Below are 23,046 nucleotides of genomic sequence, written 5' to 3' on the forward strand. Positions count from 1 at the left end.
AGATCACTAGACTTCAAAACAAATTAAAGGGGGGTTTCCCTAGCCTCATTTACAATTAATCAGAAAGCAGATATGGCAGGCATATATTCTAAACTAATCAGATTACAGTATCATTCAACTGAGTAGCTCATCCTCAGCACCAAGCTCACAGCTATAAAGAGCAAAGCTTAAACTTGAGCAAAGTCATATTGCTTCTCCTGGCATAATTTGTAATTATTTAAATAATACTATAGATAATGAATTCAAAGTTAATCAAATTGTTGTACCAATGAACTTGGTAGTTCATCTTCAATATCAAGCTCACAGGATCTTTTCTGTTCAACTGTCTAAAAAGAAAAGCCTTATCTTCATCAAAACTATTTGGTTTTACTGATCTGTGTCAAGATGAGATTTAGCTGGAAGTAAAACAGAAGCTTAAACCGAAAGAACTACATTTGCACTCTGAGAATCAAATAGCCTATTTCTCCGTTGTACAGTTCTGGTTTTTGATGTCTCTGGAATTATACAATCCTTTTTATTTTCAAAATAGAATTTCATCTTTTCTTCTCTTCCTGTCCTGATTTATTAGTCTTTCATGGTCCAGGGGTGAAAAAGAAAGATATTTATAATCATACATGTAATGGATTTTCCCAAAAAAAATGAGAGAGAGAAATGAAATAGTTTTGATAGATGATGAGGAGGATTAAAATCCCTGATATAATTTAAAGTTTTAAACATAAAATTTTACAGATCTTTCCCTTCAAAATCTCCAAGAAAACCCAAAATTCTCTCATTTTCTGTGTGGTCCCCAACCTTGCCAAAAAGTCATGGAGACTCTTCTGTATCTGTTCCAGGTTCTTCCCTATAGCTACTTTTTTTTTTTTTTTTTAATACCTGCTTCCCATCAAGGTGCCTAAAAGATGGCAGTGAAGTTCAGTATAGCCCTTATTATTATACTAAAATACACTTAGCCTACACAAAGTAGGCTAGATTTATTATTATGTTGGACAGCAGCACCACTATAGTTAAGGTTACATCACATTTCAAAGTCCACAAAAATTGACATGCTAAATCAAGTTCATTTGAAATCTGGTGCGCCTGAAGAAGGTGAAGGGTAGGGTTGGTGACCCAAATTTGGAGTCATTTGATATACTGGTTGTGGAAATATAAGCCCCTAAAATATCCATTTTTCAAAAAGTTTCTAGATGGGCTGGTTTTGGGGCAGAGCTAGTGATCAAACTATTTTTCTGTGAAGTGAATAAAAATGATCTCAGTCTTTCAAGTTTTATTTGAGATATTTAGTGCATGGCATGCACTAAATCTTTGGGACAACCAAATTGAGAATGGTATTAAGAAAATATAGATTTTTACAGTGCGCATGCACCAAGACAGAAAAATGGCTAGAGGGTTTCCATTCCCACCATTTTATGTGCTCTAAAGCTTGACTCTTGTAAGTGCTGTAAAATCTAAATGGTTACTCATATCACTTTGAAACACAATGTGCTCACTGAAGTGCATAGCAATGTTAGTGATCCAAATTTGGGGTCATTTGACTGAGGGTCTCACGATTACAGCAAAAAAACCCATTTTCCTTCTGCTGCCTTGTACTGTTAAACTGAGATCGTGTACAATGTGGGTAAGCAATTCCCTGGCCCAAGCAGACCTGAGGTGGCTGCTGTGTTGGGGAGGGAAGAATGGAGAGCAGAAGGGGTGGCAGGTTGGGAACCAGAATTTGCCCCCCTTCAAGAAATATCAGAATTGGCATTATTGATTCTTACTTGGCAGGTTAAATGCTTTTCAATCAGAAGTCAAATAATTTAATAGGAAAATGTGCTGCAAAAAGGTACATATTGGTGGTTGAGTGGTAACCATTCAGCAAAGGGAAATTGTGTTTCCCTCTCTACATTATCTCTCTGGGTAAAAGTCTTCATTTTAACTGAAGAGACTAGTTCCCCTCCCAGCTCCCATGCATTGGGAATGATCCTGCCATCTAGTGCAATGAGTAGTAAAACTCTCTTTAAGTTCAGTGGGAACAGAACTGATCCCAATATGAACCCTGCCTATAGCTCATGTTTTTGAGGAGTGTACTGGGCAAGGGGACGGGTGATGAGAAAGTGGGAGATACGAGCAATGAAAAATCTTAAGCCATTGTATCTCATGACTGATATGTAAGAGCATCCATTACAGAAAGTAGTGACCATATTAAGGACACAGACTGGCACAGAAAGGGTCCATTTATGCATCTAGCTGGTATCCTAATGCCATAGTATCAGATCATTCATTGAGAGGGGAGGTAGAGAAAACTGGCCTGGGAAATGGATCTGTGAAGTGCCAGTATGCAAGCATATGTGCTTGAAGCATCTGAGTGTTAACACATGGTCTCCCTATCAAAGGTCTGTATATGAAACTCAGCTGCTAGAGTGACAGAAGATTTTGTGTTGTTAACGCACACTTAATTAAAATACCAACTGAAATCCAAGTCTGAATCCCACAGTTTGTGTTAGCTGATAACAGTCAATCACTTCTAATTACAGTTAATACGGCTTTAAAATAATATTTTGTTGTAATAAGGGTCCCAGTATGACAACTAAGAGCTGGCACCCAGTGCAGGACTCACAGGAATGCATCCGGGGCCTCACAAGGCTGCTTTTTCTTCACGCTAAAGCTTCCCTCAGCAGCCCTGAAAAAATATATCTGGGATTCAATAGTCTGCAAGGGAAAATATGAGTCAAATATTCATTAATATTTATGCCTCCAAAAATGCAATGTGCTTTAAGAAATTAACTAGACAATAGTGAGGTCACCTTCAATAAACTAGGCACTCTCACGTTTTGGGTAGAAGAATCCATGGAATATGCCCCTATTTATTTTAGACGCTCCAATCCTGCAAAGCACTTGCAGGAATGTGTAACTTTAAGAATCGGAGTATTCCCTTGAAATCAATTAGACTAACTCATGTGCTTGAAGTCTGGTATGTGCTTATGTGTTTTACACAAACAATATGATTATGTAAAGCTAATCAGACTGAAACATCTAACCTTGATTACTGTTTTCTAACACTATTAATTACTAGGGATCTATCTTAGGCTATAGCTGCATTGCTAGAAATGTGTGATTTTTACAGCGAAATAACTAACACACATTAGTGATCTGAATGACAGACACTTTTTACTTCAAATGTAGTTAGGTGAAGTTAACACCATACACCATCCCCACCTGGGGTTGACCTCACCTAGCTACATTGAGGCAAAAACTACAGAAACTTGTATCCAGTAGGATTTTAGAGTGGGATAGTTAATGCAGGTTAGTTATTTTGCTGTAAAAACACCTCTTTTTGAACAGTGAAGACATAGGTTTGATACATAAAATGAAGGCTATCAACATTCTAACTATGCAGTAACAGAAGACAGTGAGGGGGAGAAACGTGATTAGATTTCTCAAATGTTGTAAGTCCAAGCCTTGTACCACTATTAAACATATGCATGAAAATGTCCCCCCCACTGCAGAAAAATCACATCATTGTGTTTTTATGTTACTTTTGTTACTTTCTTCCACTGGTAACTCTTTTAAAAACACGCAGTGAGTGCCTTACGGAAATTTAATAAGACTTTTTATTGACGTATCAGATCTTTTCAGAGGTTTTATGTTGAATCTATTTCCTGAAATTTCTTTAAGAAAGAAACGATCTCTCAAAGTTTTTATGCAGTCATATCTAATGTCTGTGCTATATATTTATGACTATAAAATTATATGCTGCAAAAAACACATGACATTACTTATCTGATATACAGAAAGTTTAAAATCAAAACCATTTATGCTTCTTGCTGAGGAGCTCAGATGACCTAATGGTCCAAATGGTGGCATAGTTGATCACCTCTGGTTGTGGATCTAATTGCACAAAAAAAAAAAAAAAAAAAAAAAAAAAAAAAAAAAAAGGAAAAATCAATAGACAAAACTATCTTTCAACAGATAGAAAAAAAGATAGGGCTCCGGCATTCACCATTTGTTGTTGTTCTGTTTTATTTTGATCACAACTTTGGATGTCGGCTGAGCAACAATTTGACCCCTGGATTCTTAAATGCCAAAAAATCACCAGGATTATTCTGTCAAGTAATGGTTTTATTTTTGAGTGAGAGAAACTAAGAGCTCTGTTCCTCACTATCAATTTGTTTTTCTAATTTTGTAGCATCATATTTTAATGCCTGAAGAGAACACTGTGATCATCTAGTCTGACCTCAGGTCAAAGAATCTCATCCAATAATTTCTGCATTCATGTAGTGACAGCTAGATACTTTGGGGACGTGTGCTCTAGAAATAAAAAAATAATTAGCATTATTTATCCATGTGAGGTCTCATGTCCCTCCACCTCCACATATGGATACTTTTCATAAGTAGTGTGCAACATTATGAAATTGCTTGTATTTTTAGAATTGCTGCATATGGAAAAGCATCAACATCAAAAAATATCTCCCCTTCTCCTGTTTCTTATTCAAACTGAACAGACTAATTAATGAATTATTATATAGCTTACAGCAGTGGTAGGCAAACTATGGCCCACCAGCCGTTTTAAGCCGGCCCTCGAGCTCCCGCTGGGTAGCGGACTCTGGGGCTTGCCCCACTCCAGTACTCCAGCTAGGGAGCAGAGTCAGGGGCCGCTCCACATGACCCCCAGACACAACCGCATGGCCCCGAGGGGTCAGAGTTAGGGCAGAGACTTCAGGGATGGGGTTGGAATGGGGGCAGAGCCAGGGCAGGGAAGGGGTGGAGTTGGGGTGGGGCCGGGGCGGGGTGGCACAGAGAAAGTTAGCGCCTATGCCCCTGACCTCTCCCCTGCCCTGCCCTGCCCTGCCCCACCTGATCCCTCCCACCCTCCAACTCTCAATCTCCTCATTTCTGGCCACCCAGACCCGCACCCCTCCTACACCCCAACCCCAATTTTCTGAGCATTCATGGCCCGCCATACAATTTATTTTCCCAGATGTGACCCTTGGGCAAAAAAGTTTGCCCATCCCTGGTTTACGGGAATGTTTAGGTGTCTTGTTCCATTTTTCAGTTGGAAATGGAATAAGATAAAGGGAAAGCAGACATCAGAGGAAGGAAGAAATTCAGTCCTGTCACAATTCCTCTAATTTCAATAGACTTTGGTCCTTTTATATCAGAGCTGAATTTTGGCCCAAAGATTCTGTTTGACCTGATTGATGGAATATAAAAGTCCAAGTGGATTCAGAAGCTATGTTCAGCTTTATCCAAAGTTTGGGTCTGATCCTGTGAGGAGCTGAGTGCCCTCTATTGCCTTGGAAGTTCATGAGTGCTAGAAGTTCACTGTACTTTGATGCACTGGTTCATTATCTAGACTATATGAACTTATTGAGTGTACATCATTGGGCCTGGAAATGTCACATGGTATTTCTGGTATTTTCTGGTCCTTTTAAGCTGTAAGTATTACAAGAACTGCCTTGCTTATGTATTTAAGTGCTTGCCCTTGAGGTCCTACTTGGAATCCAGAAAGGCAGAGCTCCAGAGCAATAAAAACAATGGAACTTTTCAAACCTCAAAACAGATTTAATTTGGGTTCAATCAGAGTTTGGGGCAAAGGTTTGGGATCTTTCTTATTTGAATCCAGCCAGATGGCTCACTCCCCTCAACTTTCAATGTCAAAGATCAGCAGAATTGGCTTGCAGATCTATTAAAAAAAAACAGATCCACCTCAGTTCATGCTTTGGCAATTTTTAAAAGCTCTTTTAGAAAAAATAACTTCCCACAGGTTCCAGGACCACTCTCGCTCTAGCTTAAGTAGTTATATGTTTATTTAAAAACACAAAACAAAACACAATATCAACATATACATCTGTTTCACCACCATTGCAACCAAAACAAAAACTATATATAAAACTGCATTTTGATATAATTTAAATCATTATTGAAACCCTTCCAGAACATGAAAGTTATTCTGGCATCTTGTTGAAGGTTAACTTTAGCATTCTGGAAAGATTTCAATAGTAATGAAAAGGACCGTAAAGTGAGTAAAGCTACATTCCTGGAGGATAATGCTGGCATGATGAAAAGATTTCTGTAGTAGGCTAGAGGACAGAAAAATCATTTCTGAAGTATTCTTGACAGATAATTTTAATAATCCAGTAGTAGTTTAAAAATCGTTCTTCTGTGGTCATAAATTCTATATGGCACATCCCTGAAAGGTAATTCCATTTTTCCAAATAACAGGGTAAACCATCAAAAGTGTAAAGCCCACTCCTAGAAAACAACATCTTTAAGAAAACAGTTGTTCAAGTGTTTAAATCTAGATTCTGCTAAGGGACCCTTGACAAAATTCCCAAAAACATAAAAAGGTTACATTTACCCTGAGCAGAGGGCCAGCACAAGAACTGTGCACCATGTAAATCAAAAGATGGCATAAACTAAGTCCCCATGTAAGCCTACACCGCAATTTAAGGTGTAATTGTAGCACCCTTAAGCAGAGTACACCTCTACCCCAATATAACACAAACCGATATAAGGCAGGGTTGCATACAAGGCGGTAAAGCTCTGACGCTGCTCTGAGCAGCGTGTTAAGGGTGCTGGACCAGGCCGGCGCCGAGGGGTTCGATATGGGGCAGAGGGTCTCAGGAGTGGTCAGGGGCACCCCCCACCCCAGGGTCTGGGGGGGCAAGAGCTGTGGGAGGGCACTTTTGGGGGCCCCGCAGTCCCAGAGTGGCCCGGAGGATTAGCGGGGGGCCAGGAGCAGCCCGCTCTGCTTCCCTCACCCCAGCCCTAGCCATGTCGCTCGGGGGAGGGGGCTTGGGGGAAGGGATCCCCCCTCAATCACCAGCAGCGGTGGAAGCGGAGCAGCCTAGCCCCAGCCCGCTCCACTCCGGCAACTTCCAGGCACAGCGCTCCGCCGCAGGTGAGTACGGGGGGCATCCTTTCCCCAACCGACCTGTGCTCCCCGGAGGCAGGAAGTGGAGCACTGCGGCTGGGAGCTGGCAAAGTGGAGTGGGCTGGGGCTGCCTCGCTCTGCTTCCTGTCACAGGTGAGTACGGGGAGTGTCCTTCTCCCAGCCTCCCTGCACTCACCAGCAGCGGTGGAAGCTAAGCAGCTTGGCCCCAGCCTGCTCCACTCCACCAGCTCCCAGCCACCGCGCTCCGCTTCCCACTGCAGGTGAGTACGGGCAGCATCCCTTCCCCAACCTCCCCGCACGCCCCTGCGGCGGAAAGCACAGCGCCGTGACTGGGAGGTGGCAGAGTGGAGCAGGCTGGGGCCGCGTCGCTCCGCTTCCCGCCATCGCTGAGTGTGGAGGGCGTCCTTTCCCCAACCTCGCCGCACGCTCCGGTGGCGGAAAGCGGAGCAGCCCAGCCCCAGCCAGCTCCGCTCCACCAGCTCCCAGCCGCGGCACTCCACTTCCCGCCGGGGAGGTGAGTGCAGGGCCTTTCCCCAGCCGCCCCACAGCGACACGGCTGGGGCTGGGGCTGGGGCCGGGGCCGGGGCCGTGTCGCTCTGCTTCCCCGCCGCAGGTGAGTATGGGGGGCATCCTTTCCCCAACCTCCCTGCACTCACTGGCAGTAGGAAGCGGAGCGCCGCGGCTGGGAGGTGGCGGAGTAGAGCGGGCTGGGGCCGAGCTGCTCCGCTTCCTGCTGCTGCCGGTGAGTGCCTGTCAGGGGGCGGCGATGGTGGTTGATAGGGGTTGGAGCAGTCAGGGGACAGACGGGTTGGGTGGGGTCCTGGGGGTGATTAGGGAGGGGGCGGTCAAGGAACAAAGAACGGGGGACAAAGCAAGTTTGATATAACGCAGTCTCACCTGTAACGGGGTGAGATTTTTTTGTCTCCCCAGGACCGGTAGAGCGGTGTATAAGGTATTCCAGTAAGGACAGTTCTGATAGAGCAAGCGGAGGAAGAGGCCCTGGGCAAGGCGGTGAAGACGAATTTTAATAACTGGACCAGGTTCTTGTTTCTTTCTCTGGGGGCCCCGGAGCCAGAGTTTTTAGTAGAGAGTGGGAAAGAACTGGGGCCATGAGAGAGACTGTGTATGACTGGTGTATTTTCTAATTTTTGTCCTGGAAGGAGTGAAGTTTTATGTTTAGCTGTAGAACTGAACTACTCCACCAGTGAGAGGGAAATGGGGGCAGCTGACACTTCTGCATGGTGAAATATAAGCTACTGCCACATTGCCTCTTTTCCAATAAGCCTTCTACTTCCTTCTTTATTATACTTGAATGACTGTTTTCAGTTGGGCTACTATACCATAATTTTTAAAAATTATTTCCTTTACTTTCAATAGCTCTTTAACAAAAACCACTCTCAGATAAAAATTAACAAAACACACTAATCATTATTATTTATTTTATTAATTTGTGGTAGCACCCACTACATGCTAGGTATTTTCCAAATACTTAAAAAGGATAGTCTTTGCTCCAAGAACCCTACCATCTAAAGCCAAAACAAATAACACACATATGAATTCAATAAATACCTCTGTTATTAAAAAATCATAAGAATAATTTCTAAGAATTGTAACAAATCCTCATTTGCACCCTGTTAAAATCAGTCCTGATTGGCTGTCACTCATCAATAGTGGGGAGTGTTTTATTCTAAAAGACACAAGATGACTTTGGTTATAATTCCTTCCTGACTTATGTAGATTGATTATATGGACAAACAGGCTGAGACATGAGGCTCTCTTTTCTGTTCGGCTAAGAATCCAACAATTTGTAAATTGAATAGGAAATTTCACCAGTCAGGTTCTCCTGAAGGGCAAGTGCTACTTGGAGTTGACTAAGCTGGAAATACCATGAGAACAATCTGTTTTATAGTGTTTCAACTCTTAAGTTCCAGCTGAAGCTGGGAAGAATGGACGCATGTAGAAACTAAATATAATTTAGAAACTAATAATATAATTAACCAAACTTTCCAGCCCCACTAAAGTTTTATTTGGTTTGAATAAAATTTTGGACAACAGATCTAGCTAGTCTATATAGTATTGGCCGTAGTATTTCCAGTTTAGTCAACCCCAGGTAGCACTTGCCCTTCAGGAGAACCTGACTGCTGAAATTTCTTATTCAATTTCCAGGCTATTTGATTCCAGACTGTTGGTCTGTATAGACCAGATAGATCTGTTGTCTGAAATTTTATTCAAATCAAATACAACTTATTATAATATACATATTATATAATATATTATATATAATTTTAAAAATATTCACAATTTTTAATTGTGATTAATCACACTGTTAAACAATATAATATGATTTATATAAATATTTTAGGATGTTTTCTACCTTTTCAAATACATTGATTTCAATTATAACACAGAATGCAAAGTGTTCACTGCTCACTTTGTGTTTATTTTTTATTACAAATATCTGCACTGTAAAAAAAAATCAAAAGAAATAGTATTTTTCAATTCACCTAATACAAGTACTGTAGTGTAATCTCTTTATCATGAAAGTTGAGCTTACAAGTGTAGAATTATGTACCAAAAAAAAAAAAAAAAAAAAAAAAAAAAGTAAAATTTTAGAGCCTGCAAGTCCACTTGTTTGTCTTAGCCATTGACTGAACAAGAGGCAGGACTGAGTGCACTTGTAGGCTCTGAAGTTTTACATTGTTTTGTTTTTGGGTGCAGTTCTGTAACAAAAAACAAAACAAAACAAAAAAAAAAAAATCTACATTTGTAAGTTGCTCTTTCACGATAAAGAGATTGCACTGCAGTGTTTATATGTGGTGAATTGAAAAATACTATTTCTTTTGTTAATCATTTTTACAGTGCAAATATTTAAAATAAAAAATATACACTTTGATTTCAATTACAACACAGAATACAATATATATGAAACTGTAGAAAAATGTCCAAATTATTTAATAAATTTCAACTGGTATTCTGTTGTTTAACAGTGCGATTAAAACTGTGATTAACCACGCTTAATTTTTTTGAGTTAATCGCGTGAGTTAACTGTGTTTAATTGACAGTCCTAATACTGTATATATTTATTTATTTTTATTTATATAGATAATGTTTTCCCTCATCTAGTACACCCATTTCAGCTGCACTGTGCTGGGCACAAATGGTTCAACACAATCACTTTAGAACACTTGAATCCACAGTATTAATGCAGTGGGGGGTGCTCCCAGGATTTGCAACATTCCTGGAAATCTTTCCCTTGCTCCCCGACCCACATCTAAGGTTGGTGTACTGAGTTGGATTAAATCAACTCGTGCTGCCTTGTTTGGGTGAACTGGGCAAGCGACAGTCTCAGTGAGTAAATGCTGTAGTTTTCCAGAGGAGATCAATTAATCCAGTCTTTAAAAAATGGTGCAAAAGCTTCCTTTTCGAAAAAGCCTCTTCACCATAAGAATTACACAAAACTGACACCTCCTTTTGTCTACAATCCTCAAAGAAAATTTAAATTAACATCTTAAAAAAAACCTCCGACTCCAACTCTGAAAAGAAAGACGTGCCAGAGACTCTATTAGGGATTTCACTATTGCTAATGATTTTACATGGAAGTTTCTCAAATACTGTGATGATAGGCAGAAGTGTAAAACCCATAGTTAGATAGAATGTTTACGGATGGTAAATTTCAAATGCGCTTTCCATGAGCGCTCATATGGGAAACTTGATGCTAGGAGCCATGCATTGACTGATCACACATCTCAGAGTTCCAGTAGTGAATACTTATAATGAGCTGCTCACAAATGATCTATACATCAAGAATTATTCACAGAAATTTGGTAAATCATTTTAAATGATTAATATAGTCAACAAAATTGCAGTCTGCTTGCAAATTGGTGCTGGTGCAGGGAATGGTGAAAGGGTCTAATACAGTATTTGCTATGAAATATCTGTCCAGATCTAACGAATATTATAGACTCATTTTATCAAGAAGCCTCTGTCAGATATGGTGACCCCTACCAACTGCAAATGCCTGTGGACATTTTGCCTGTCTATTCTATGTATTCTCTAGAAATACTTCCCTTATCTTTTGCCTTTTAAGCCAATTTACCAAAATCCAGAGTTTTCCCTTGTATATAGTGGGGTATTCTATTAGCTGTTCTGAATTCTGCAGTATCATTTTTGGAAGATGCAGTGTTTTAGATCAGTACTGTAGAATACAGGATCACTCTTTTTATAAGGATTACTTATACACCCTTATAAAAAGGCTGCATCAGTTGGAGTATCTAAATCTCATCCAGCTGCTTTTCACATTTATGAAGTAGGAATTCATAGGTTCCAATAGTACCATCATTTGCATTCCTTGAAGAGAGATTAGATTTATCAGCATTTTTTTTAAATGGATATCCTTCAAGGACAAACCCCAGAAAGCAGAGGTCAGTACAGTAAAGGTAGCTGCATTAATCATCTTCACCATTTGAAATAAGGAAGAATAAATAAATAAACAGCAAAGCATCATGATCGTCTATCAAAGGGTCACTTTAGGTCACACCCGCATTAAATGTGATCTCAAGGATGTCAGGAGCAATGTCATAAACGTTTATATAAATATTATTAGAAATAGGAGCATATAACCTTAAATTAAGCTATATAATCATACTATCAATAACAACAGCACACATGCCACAGTGCGTAGTGAGAGGGCGTGGCCTCCCTCTGAGACTGACAGGAAGGAACCACCGCCCATCCCCTGGTGGGCAGAGCTGGGACAGCCACACATGCACACCAGAAGCAGAGGGGCAGGACATGAAGTGTAAAAGGCAGGCCCCGCTGCTCAGTTGGGCCAGAGCCAGCAAAGGAAACAAACACTTCTCACCGGAGCAGGAACCCAAAGAGGACGTCTGCAGGGATGCCGAAGAGCTGCTGGGACTGCTGCCAGCCATGTACCCCAAAGAGAGAAAGGATGCCCATCAAGTGAAGGTATTCCCAGGTCAGACTGGCAGAGACCTGGGGGAGGGGTTTACCTTCCTCTGAAGCATGGGTCATGGTCATGTGTAGGTTTAAACTAGTGTAAATGGTGGATTCTCTGTAACTTGAAGTCTTAAAGTCATGATCTGAGGATTTCAGTAGCTCAGCCAGAGGTGAGGGATCTATTTCAAGAATGGGTGAGGTTCTATGGCCTGCAGTATGCAGGAGGTCAGACTACATGATCACAATGGTCCCTTCTGACCTTAAAGTCTGTCACAGAGTACCACTGAAAAATTCTCCCATGATAACTTACATTCATTGCCTATGTGAACTGGATTCAGATGAGATGAAAGGCTCTTTAGTACTTCAGCAATCAGAGCAGTCCACCTTAAACAATGAACTTCTTTAATGGCTTGCCGATAGAAGGGTGAGTCTGTCAATGACCTCTTCTCCTGTAAGATCTTTCTACCTCATTAAAATGCTTACTAAGATGTCCTTTTTCAGTGGCAACATGCACATTTTTTTATTTAAATATTGACTTTGCTTTGTAAACCTTGTTCTAAAAACAAAAAATCCCCATCACTGAGCTGAATAGGTTCATTGGTATTGCAATAACTGCATGGCACAGCTGACTCACAGGTTGCAGACGGACATGCTGAGCCTTGTTTTGAAAACAAGCCTCCCATTTTTGCTCCCGCAAGTAACTGCCTGTGCAGTGTTGCAGGTTGAACTAATTACAAGCACAAATGAACTGCCTGACTGTGCCAGCAAATCAGGACATCCTAATTGCCATTGGTTGCACCAGCAGTGCCAGTTTGTAATGTCAGAATTGCAGGTACAAAATGGGAGGGCAGTTTTCACAATGAGATCTGGTCTATTTAGAAAGCTTAAATTTGTAGCACTGTCTGCAGTTATCCAATCTTATAAATTAGGGCCTCAATTTTACAAATATGTAGTTGTTGCATAACTTTGCACACATGAGTTGTTCCCCTGCAGTCAATGGAACTAATAATTTGCATATAATTACATACACTGGTTCCTGGATAGGGTCCTTAGAGAATCTGGGTCTGGAGACTGAAAATTTGTCTTTTAAAAATATATGCTAGAGCTTGTCCAAATCGTTCACACTAAAACTGTTTTGTTATTAAAAATGGCCTTTTCTCACACAAAACTTTTCACAAAATACTGTCACTTATCTCAATATTTCTGACATTTTTATCAAAATCATTTTCAAAATATCCCATTCCCTAAAATTTCTTCATGAAAACCAGTTATTCAATAAACACAAAAAGTTGATAAAATATTTGTCAAATATACCACTGAAAATTTCATGAAAAACAGAAGATGGATCCATTTCTAGTTCCCACATAACAGACACAAAATTATGCATGAAATAATTGTCCTGTTTTTCTACCCAATCTGGTATTTATTGAGCAAGAACAGTAACCACTTCTCATCCTTGTATATTTTAGGCATTTCATTTAATTTTTATTTATAACCACTGGAAGCAATTTGAAGATATTCTGGGATGGATGGCTACCAAAGTTCTTTTGTTTAAATTTGTTTTTGAGTTGTCAAATTATGTAAAAGTGCATTTTTTACTGATAATACTTTTTTAAAAGCTAATTTGGTTTGTTAAGGTTATATTTATTCATGTATTAACAAATTTGCTTCTGGTAGGTGGTAGGTTTTATAATGGAAATGCTGAGACAACCTTAAATATAGCCACGGCAGCAAGCACTGTTCTAACAACTCAGCTGAATAAATACCAGACAGCATTTAGTTATTTTCCCAGAAACTGGATAAACAGCCACTTCCTTTTTAGTGTCTCTTTTTAAAGTAAAAGTTCCATAGCCAGCTAATTGTCACTATAAAATTTTCTATTTAAAAGAAAAAATGTTTTGTTTATTTTACAAAATCTTTGTGGCTCCATATTAGTCATCTAAAAAACCCAAAACAAATAAACCTATTTGCCAATGAGCTACTTCTTGACCTATTTCAAAGTGTAGTGTTTCTTTCAAGTCTTTCGTCTGAGAACAAGAGATGGGCCCAGCCGAAATATTCAATTGCAGAACCAGATTTCAGAAGTTCAAGATTGTTCAGATAGGGAGTTTTGGTCCAGACCATTATTATGGAGGAGCTGAACATGAATCTGTAATTAGGTTTAAGCTGACTTATGTGCTTGAAGTAGGGACTCAACCTCTTTGGGTATGACTACCCTGCATCCTATAGGTGTGATTCTGCTCCAGCTAGTGGGATTAAAAATAACAGTGTGAACACTGCAGCACAGACAGCTGCTTGAGCCAGCTGCCTGAGTCCAAGCCCACCTAACTCCCAGATCTGAGCTCAGGTGGCTACCGTGAGCCGCCACCCATGATGCAACATCCACACCTCTATTTTTTAGCATGCTAGCTGTCCACCCTTACGGGGAGTCACATCTCCCAGCTGCAACGTAGATGTACCTTTTGTTAGGTATGAAGGATGAATTGTACCTTCCCCAAAACAACAGCACTTACCCTTTGAGTAGAGAAGGAATTTTCTGAGAATTTACAAGTACATCCATTCATTAGTTTGAGTTTTAAAAGTATTTTAAAAATTCATTCTTCCAGAAATTTAGCACTGGTGTCAGATCTATTTTTATTTATTTTATTCCAAATTATGTTAACTGAGTGACTGCTCTCTGGTCACACCATGAAGAAAGAAAACAGGGTGGGGGAATCATGTAGGCCAGATTCTTGGGCTAGTGTAGATCAGCATAGCTCTACTTACTTCATTGGAAGCCATGCTGATTTACAACAATCTGCCCTGTGTCTTTAAAAATCAATTTAATCTAATCTGAAACTACAAAATGCGCTAATCATGGATGGTATGTTTATTGCCTTATGTCACTACAGGGCTCATTAGGGGTGTTTGGATGCTCTCATTGTTCAGGTCCATACCTTAAGATGAGAGCTGGTTGGAATTTATATATTTCCCCCACTAAAAATTTTATTTTATTTTTAGTTGAAAAACTGAAACATTCAGTTTGACAAAGTCAAAGTTCTTAGAGTGATTGCTCATATCCATTCCAGTTAGGTGCGCGCACGCCACGTGCACGTTCGTCGGAAGATTTTTACCCTAGCAACACTCGGTGGGTCAGCAGGGCGCCCCCTGGAGTGGCGCCGCTATGGTGCCGGACATATACCCCTGCCGACCCAGCCGCCCTTCAGTTCCTTCTTACCGCCCGTGTCGGTCGTTGGAACAGTGGAGCGCAGCTTAGCTGACCTCCGCTTCCTAAGCTACGGTAGTTCTTGTGTAATACAGTTATAATCCTTATACGTTTTTCTTAATAGTTGTTTAAAGATACTTAGCGGGGTTCAGGGAGTAGCCCCTTCCCTGCAACCGTGCCTGAGCCCATGCTGGCTCACCGGTTCTTAGTCCGTGCCTGCCGCCTCCGGCCGTTGCTGACAGGAAATCCACAACGACTCCTGTTTACGGTGCCTCGGGGGATTGCAGATAAGTGCCCCATTTGCACGGCGTTTAAGCCGACAACAACATGGAGCGGCACTTTCATTTCCCCTCCACCTTCTGCACAAGCGCGGGCTACTCGGCGGACAGAAGCGCCTCCTCGGCACCGGACCCCACTGGCACCGGCCGTTGCCGCACCGAAGTCGACTCAGCACTGCTCCATCTCTCTGAGGTTGAGGAAGCCCACGACTCCTCCTACCAGTGCGACAGCTCCCCGGCACGCGCTGTGGTTGAGCTCCCTGCTCCTGCTGCTTCTGTGCCAACGGCACGACGCCAAGAGCTCATCAACAGTTGGATTGCCCGGCACCGACACCTGCAGAGACGCTGAGGACGCCGGCACCCTTGATTCCGGTCCCGCGGGGCCGTCGAATCCAGTGTCTGCCGCCTCCCCGCATGCGCCGTGGTTGAGCTTCCTGCTCCTGCTGCTTCCGTGCCAACTGCACCGCAGCCAGTGAGCTCATCTGAGTCGGATTGCCCGGCGCCGACTTCTGCCACGGCACCGGCTACGTCGACACCGTCGATCCCGGTCCCACAAGGGCCATCGAATCCGGTGCCTGACTGCTCCCGGCATGCGCTGTGGTTGAGCTTCCTGCTCCTGCTGCTTCCATGCCAACAGCACCACAGCCAGAGAGCTCATCTACTCGGATCACCCGGCACCGACTCCTGCCGCAGCACCGACACATCGGCAGCCGTCGATCCGGTCCCCAAGGGCCGTCGGACCAATGCCTGACTGCTCCCCGGCACACGCCGTGTTGAGCCTTCCTGCTCCTGCTCCTCCGTGCCAACGGCACCGCAGCCAGAGGGCTCATCTCACTTGGATCGCCTGGCACCAACACCTACAGAGGCACACAACAACACTGGCACCGTTGATCCGGGTCCCACAAGGGCCGTCGAATCCAGTGCCTGACTGCTCCCGCGGCGCATGCCGTGGTCGAGCTCCCTGCTCCTACTGCTCCCAATGCAATCTGCACCACGGACAGAGAGCTTGTCTAAGCTGGATCGCCCGGCACCAGACCTGCCGACACACTGGCGCGGTCAGCTCCGTCAATACCTATCCACGTGGATAAATGCCGGTGCCTGACAGCTCCCCGACGCACTGTGGTCGAGCTTACTGTTCCCTCCACGCCAGAGGCATCCACACCAGCGAGGGTTTTCATGCCATGACAGAGTGATGCTGCCTGAACCCCCGGCGCCGCCGGTGCGGTAATTCTCTTGCAAGCCTCCTGGATGGTCGGCATCCCACCTCGGCACCGGTCACACTCGCCGCACCGTCGGTGCACCATTTTTAAAAGACTGGAATTAATTGATCTCCTCTGGAAAACTACAGCATTTACTCACTTGAGACGTCGCTACAGGCGCTGTGACTGCCGTACGCTCCGTCCAGAGGTCTCGGTCGACCTCCGGCACCGTGTAGGAGGAGGTCCGGATCTCGTTTCAAGGTACAGGTGCGCTTCGGTACCGGTCCCAAGGTGCCAAGTTGGGCAAAGGTCTGGTAGAGTCAGAGACTCTGACCATGATTTTTCAGCACCTCCATGGCCTTCCGGTCACGCACCTGTCTTCACCACTCTTATGCTCATCTCTTATGCTGAAGACACGATTCTGGTGTGCCCACAAGCACCTTAAGGGCCATCAGGACTCCCATGGAGGGTAGCGCTAATGTGGACCTCCAGGTGCAAGGAGTCCCGAGGAACGAAACCGTGTAGTGGCTGTTCTATCAGCGGTTGCCCCACTAGAGGGGTCCTACCCAATTTATCGGACCATCCAGGCAATTGCCAATACTCCTGGAGGTTCGCTGCTTGCTTGTCCGTCCTCCTCCCTGCTCACTGGTCATCCAGTTGGTTAAGAGCAGTGAATGGAAATGGCCAGCAGGCGCCAGCCCCGAAATTGTAGGGGCTATGCGAGTGACCCTACTCACTCGCAAGGTGTACTCTGCAAGGGCCTTATAGCCTGCGTAGCAATCAATGAGCCCTGCTTAGTCCCTATATCCGTACCACCGGGATGGCGATGGATAAATTTATGGAGCTTCTCCATCAAGACTCCCGCCAAGAGCTCACTGCCCCCTTGAAGGAAAGGAAAACGGCCGCCAGAGCTTCCCTCCAGGCCTTGTTACCTTAAGGAGCATCTCATGACATCAGGTTGAAACCTCTTTGCGGTGAGCTCAACCCCAGACGGAAAGCCTGAAGGACACAGGGTCCTCATGCGATCTCTCTCGGCGTGCATACACCAACATCCTACTGCAGGCCCTTCCGTCCCCAGCCACACCGCCACGCTCTCTGTGCCTCGCCACAGATAGGGCTTTGCAGACGGCGGGCGCTGAACGTGGTCGCAGATGACTGTCAGGACCCCGAGAGGGCCAAGATCGAGGTCCCTCGCAATCGCTACGGGGACCAAAGACAATCTTTCGAAAGGTGCACCCGAGGGTGGCGTACGGTTACAGGCCTGATCCACTCCTACTTCCTCTTGACGTGGTCCCAGTTAACTTCAGTCCGCTGTCTTCTACAATAGTGAGCATGGGGCCATCTCCACTTTGTTCCAACCCTGTCCTTCTTCAGAGGTCCTCTCGGGCACAATTCCTCTTACAAGAGGTGCAGACGCCGATGACAGAGGGGGCAAAGGTTTACTTCCCTTATCCCTAACCCCAACCCGTACGACGGTCTCAAGACCTGTCCTAGACCCACAAAATTCAACCAGGTTATGATAAGGTTGAAGTTCCGCATGGTATCCCTGGAACCATTATCCTGTCCTTGGATCCTGAAGTCTGGTATGCTGCCCTCGATATGAAGGATGGCGTACTTTCACAATGCCATCTTCCCTCTGCATGGGAGATACCTCCACTTTCTAGCCAACCGTCGGTACTTCCGGTTTACGGTCTTGCTGTTTGCCCTTTCAACAGCCCCACAGGCATTTCCCAAGTGCGTGGCCATAGCCGCCTCCCATCTCCACCGATGGCGCGTATGTGTTTCCGTATCTGGACGATTGGCCATCTGGGAGACTCCAAGACACAAGTCGCTCAGCAATGTGGGCATCATCGGGGACCTATTCACATGTCTAGGCCTGATGCTCACTATGGAGACATCCTCTCTGGTTCCCACGCATGGGGGTAGACTTTCAAGGAGCTATCCTGGACTCCGAGCGAGCCGGATCCTGCTTACCCACAGCCGCGGTTTCAGGCAATGGCACTGATCATCCGAAGTCTGCAAACTTCCACCCGGACAGGGGCCCTATGGTCACGATAGTCACCATTCCCTCGAGCACCTTAGACTCCCTAGACCGGTGGCTAACCCCCTCCCTGATGATGGGCAGGGATGCCGCTCCATCCGCATGACGGCAGTCCGCCTGGCGTGCCAGGGATTCCAGCAGCAGCTGCGAGGCCGTGACGACTCAGTATAACGGCCAGCACAACAGCCATGTGCTCCATGAAGAACCTGGGAGGAACATGGCCCTCCTCCCTTTGTCAGAAGGCCATCCATCTCTGGCACTTTTGCATAGCCCACTCGATAATTCTGGTAGCATCCTTTCTCCCAGGCATTCGGAACGCCTTGACCGCTTCAACTCGGTCAGCCTTTCCTGTCTCTTGAGTGGTCGCCCCTGCCAGTGTGCTGCATTTTGTTGCTGGAAGTGGAGTTTTCCCCACATATGGACCGGCCCGTTCGCTTACCGCATGAACAGGAAATGTCCGCGGTTCTGCTCCTACCAAGGTCTCTCCCCGGGACCGATCTCGGACGCTGTTCTCAGCCATAGAAGGGCCAAGTCACGCTCCCACCGGCTCATTGGGGTCCTGCCCAAAACTTCGCAGGGGCAGGATCGCATTGCGCATCATCATGGTCACTCCAGCGTGGTCCAGACAGCACTGATATGCCACGTTGCTCGGCCTGTCCATAGCCAACCCAATTACCCTGCCACTCACCCACGCCTCATACCTCAGGACCACGGCAGACTTGGCCACCCCTGGACCTGCAGTCTCTTCACCTCACGGTCATGAGTGTGGCTGCTGCGTGACTAGCAGGTAGCAGGAAGCCTTCCACCTGGTCAACGTACCTTGCCTGGTGAGCAGCGTTTGTTCTACAGGTGTGAAAACGCTTAATCTTACTCCTGCTGAGTCTCGATTCCCTCTATTTGGACTACCCTCTGGCCCTACAGCAGCAGGGTCCTAGCGCGTGTCATCGCTGAGGGTACACTTGGCAGCCATCTTTACCTTCCTCCTAGGCTGCGGTGATCGTTTCTGTGTTCTCACTCCTCTATTGGTTTCGAGGTTCCTCAAGGGCTTGGAGCGCTTACACCCTTAGGTACACCGCCCAGCCCCAACCTGGGACCTCAACATGGTTTTTAACCAGACTTATGTCTTCCCCCCATTCGAGCCGTTAGCATCCTTGCTCGTTGCCACAATACCTCGTCTTGGAAGACAGCTTTCCTCGTCGCCATTACATCAGCCAGACGAGTCTCCGAGCTCCAGGGCTCTTACGGTGGTTCCACCATGCACTATTTTTCCCAAAGACGAGGTGCAGTTACGTCCTCACCCAAGGCGCTTTCCTCCTAGGTGGGCTGTCTGCCTTTCCTGTTTTCCACACTCAACGCCGATGGGACAAACAGTTGCACTCTCTGGACGTCTGTACAGCGCTCGCAGTTATGTTGAATGGACAAAACCATTTCCTAACACGCCCCCAACTCCTCGGTCGCAGCGGTAGCAGACCGGAGGAAAGGCCTACCCGTTTTCCTCTCAGAGGATCTCATCTTGGTGATAACGTGCACCCGCACTTGTTATGATTTGGCTCACTTCCCCAAGCCACATCACTATGCCTTCTACCAGGGCTCAGACTTCGTCTGCCGCCTGCTGACTCGTGTCCCTACCCACGAGATCTCTCGCGGAGCGCTCCATGGTCCTTGGTCCATACCTTTGCTCGCATTATGCTCTGGTTTTAACAGTCAAGGGATGCTGCAGCCTCTGGCTCGGTTGCTTTTGCATTTTTGCAGTATCTCCACTCCGACCCACCGACCCTCACCGGGGGGGCCTACATAAGCTTGGGAATCACCTAACTGGAATGGATATGAGCAATCACTCGAAGAAGAAAAGACGGTTACTCACCTTTGTAACTGTTGTTCTTCGAGATTGTTGCTCATATCCATTCCACAACCCGCCTCCTTCCCCACTGTCGAGTAGCCGGCAAGAAAGAAGGAACTGAAGGGCGGCTGGGTCGGCAGGGGTATATATCCGGCACCATAGCGGCGCCACTCCAGGGGGCGCCCTGCCGACCCACCAAGTGTTGCTAGGGTAAAAATCTTCCGACGAACGTGCACGCGGCGCGCGCACACCTAACTGGAATGGATATGAGCAACACATCTCGAAGAACAACAGTTACAAAGGTGAGTAACCGTCTTTTTTCCACAGAAAGCAGACACTTTCTGCAAACATTTTTGTTTAGTCAGAAACCCAGTTTTTCATCAAGAACCAATCTGGAGGGGAAATTATTGACCATGTCTGCTTAACATGTTTGGATTTTGGTAACTTAACTTTGAAATTTCTAGACTTGCATGCCTTATTGTTGATATAATGACAACATCTCTGTAACTTTTTTAGCCCTTAAGTTACTGAGTAGTACTCAGCCTTTACTTCATTTTTATAATGTTTTGTTAGGTAACAGAGAGGTCTTGAGGGCTAAGAGCCCAGTCTTGCAAACCTTTACTGACATGAGAAACCCCATTGACAATCAGGTGCAAACCATAGAAGGTGCCTTTTTCAAAGGGAACATCAGTGGAAATAAAGAAGCCAGCCAGAGCCCCTTGACAACAGGAATATCTGGCAAACTGTAAAATGTGGCTCTTATAAAAAGTTTGGTAATTCCAATCACACATCCTCTGTTTTACATCCCAGGCCTTTCCTGTTTTAATTCAGTGAATAGCCACCATACTGGGTGGGTGGTGTAACAATTCTTGAACTTATACATTCTTAAACTGTAATAATTTTACAGACTTTTAAGCCACCCAAGACTTTTGTTCTTCTCTATTAAGGGAATAGCACGTGGGTGGGTAGTGTTGTCAATCAAAGTAATATGATAGAAAGATCTAATATGATATTGCAGTTAATTTGCCTTGTTAATTTCATTGGAATGCTTACAGCTGTTTAAATTCACAACTTCTTTCATGATGATGAAATCAGATACATTTTGAACTTGCTTTCTCCCCATGGATGCATGAAATGTTATTAGCCAATATGTGTGAAGCAATTAAAGAAACATTCTGAATACTATAATGTGTAGGAATGAGAAAGAGAGATGGGAGAAATGAGATGATTGTTTAGGAGAAATAGAAAACTCGTCATGTATATGTCCACACTATTTTCCAAGTTTTGACCTCAAAGCTCTGAAATACACTCATTCATCACTGAAATTGGGAGTCTGTGTGTTGCCCCCATATAACATGTTGGAGTAATCTTCTGATGGAGAGCCTAGTATAGAAGGCCAGTTGTAGATAGGCTTTATGGTACAGAAGGGAACATGTGTTAGATTGATCCCATTGTGGCCTATATTTGTTTAAGGAGCACTTTCTCTCTCCACCCCGATTTAGTTTTGATCTGACCACTTAGATTCTTCTTTGTATAATTGGAAAGTCCTATAAAGTAATAAAATCAAAGTCTAGTATGCCTAAGTAGCATTTTAAACTTGTATTTAATGACAAAACCTAGTTGGAAAGTTTCAAAATGTTGACAAAAATGAAAAAACGCTTTCCATGTTTTTTTTTTTTTTTTTGACAGTTGTCCCCCTCATTTTTATGATGATCTTCTGAGACCATGTCTTCATATGTCCCACCCTAATTTCAGGAGAAAATTATGGTAATGACCTGGATAGGACAGAAATTGTCAACCTTTTTACCATGACAACCCCCCAAACTATCCACTCATTGCACCTTGGACACCTGCCCAAGGTAACTACCCAAGGAAATTTTCATTAGGCAGGTACGAAATCATCCAAACTGGAATTTAGCTAGGGTGACAGGATTAACACCACCCTGATTTTGCAAAAAGTGACATAGAATTGTACTGATGGTCATTGCTTTGAGTTCACATCTTATCTCCTCTTCCCCCACCCCCAAAAATATTATCAGAATTAGTTCATTACATTTCTTGCCTAGAATCTTTACTAAGAGAAGATTCAGAAATGAAGAAGTCATTCCATTTTGAGGTCAAAGGCTCCTGCCCTTATTTATTATTTAAAAATTAATTTCTTTAAAGGGGAAAAACACAATGTAAGCATGATCCACTTCCAGCTTTATACTATAGTCTCCCATGCATTCTGGCTACTGCTGCTTTGCCACTATAATGGTGTTATTTCTTGTCACTTAAGCCTACTCTGGGGCTCATTAGTCATAAATATTACCCATGGAAAGTGTAAAAGTCAACATCAATAAGCACCAATAGTATATTTCACCTACTGTTATTCTAAGTATCTGGGCACAGTAGAAATCTGCTCAATGCCTATTCATATTGCCCTTTTGGAAACATCCCTCTACCAGGTCTGTTTCTGTGCTGTGCACAGCATTCGTTGAACAGGGTTATTCTGTTGGGCTTTTGAAAAAATGTTTTAGTTTGTTGAACAGCAGATGAAGCAATTTATTTGATGGAGAATGAAGTGCTCTCACTTATTATTCTCCTAGGCAAAGTCTTTACTCCAAAAAATTTGTATTTTATATTTTATTGGGCAACATTTATCAGATGAAAC

This window comes from Chelonoidis abingdonii, chromosome 5 (assembly GCF_003597395.2).
Source record: "Chelonoidis abingdonii isolate Lonesome George chromosome 5, CheloAbing_2.0, whole genome shotgun sequence".
In the NCBI taxonomy this organism is placed as follows: domain Eukaryota; kingdom Metazoa; phylum Chordata; order Testudines; family Testudinidae; genus Chelonoidis; species Chelonoidis abingdonii.